The following is an 868-nucleotide window of genomic DNA, read 5'->3' on the forward strand; positions in this document are numbered from 1 at the left end:
TGGGTACATATACTGTTGTATACGTGTGTATTACACGTTAGGACACAGAACTACCTGATAAGGTACAATATACTTTGGTGTATGTGTGTATTATCTGTAACGACCCTGGACTACCTAACAGGGAACAGATAATACACACATACACAAAAGTATATTGTACCTTATCGGGTAATTCTTTGTCCTTACGTGACTGATCCTGGGCGACCAGGTAGCTCAGTGGTAGAGTGTCCGTCTAGAGTTCGGAGGGTTCCGGGTTCGAACCCCGGTCTGGCTGCTACATTTTCTCCTCTCCTGTTACACGCGTATACAACAGTATATTGTACCCTAATTCCCTATACTACGAAATGCCATTTCTAACGGAATTTAAGATACATGCTTTCATGTTGTATGATTTTTACCTGCGATTTTCGCTATAATATATATGTACATTTTTACCTGACCTCGCCCGAAGGACCGCGGCGTACGTCGTCCGTCAACAATTTATTCAAACAGCTTATGCTTCATAACCCCTAATGATAATTTAATAATGAATGTGCTGACCCCAAGGGACCCAAGGGGCATCAAAAGTTTTAAGATAATTACAATCAGGATGTAGATATAGGCCCCGTGGTCTTCCCCATCCTCGGGACTTGGATTATTTAAGCACAATCATGTTGTAAAAAGAATCCTTTGGATCTTTTTACGCCTTTAGGGGGTCTGGAATTTCCGGATTTTATATTTGAAACCATTGAGATCCCCACCTCATAGCCATAAGATAGCATTGTTGAACATCAACAAATAAAGCTATTAACGAATTGAACATGACACTATTTTGACGTTTGGTAAAATTCAACCAGGTGAGCGATATAGGCGCGCCGGGCCTCTTGTT

At 41.2% G+C, this 868-nt stretch overlaps 1 non-coding gene across 1 annotated transcript; it reads left to right on the plus strand.

Annotated features, from left to right (window-relative positions):
• The first annotated feature begins 202 nt into the window (after positions 1-202).
• Trnas-aga lies at positions 203-274 on the plus strand. The gene has a single exon. It is a non-coding gene; the product is annotated as a tRNA-Ser (tRNA).
• The last annotated feature ends 594 nt before the right edge of the window (positions 275-868 follow it).

This window comes from Pecten maximus, chromosome 5 (assembly GCF_902652985.1).
Source record: "Pecten maximus chromosome 5, xPecMax1.1, whole genome shotgun sequence".
NCBI classification, from domain to species: domain Eukaryota; kingdom Metazoa; phylum Mollusca; class Bivalvia; order Pectinida; family Pectinidae; genus Pecten; species Pecten maximus.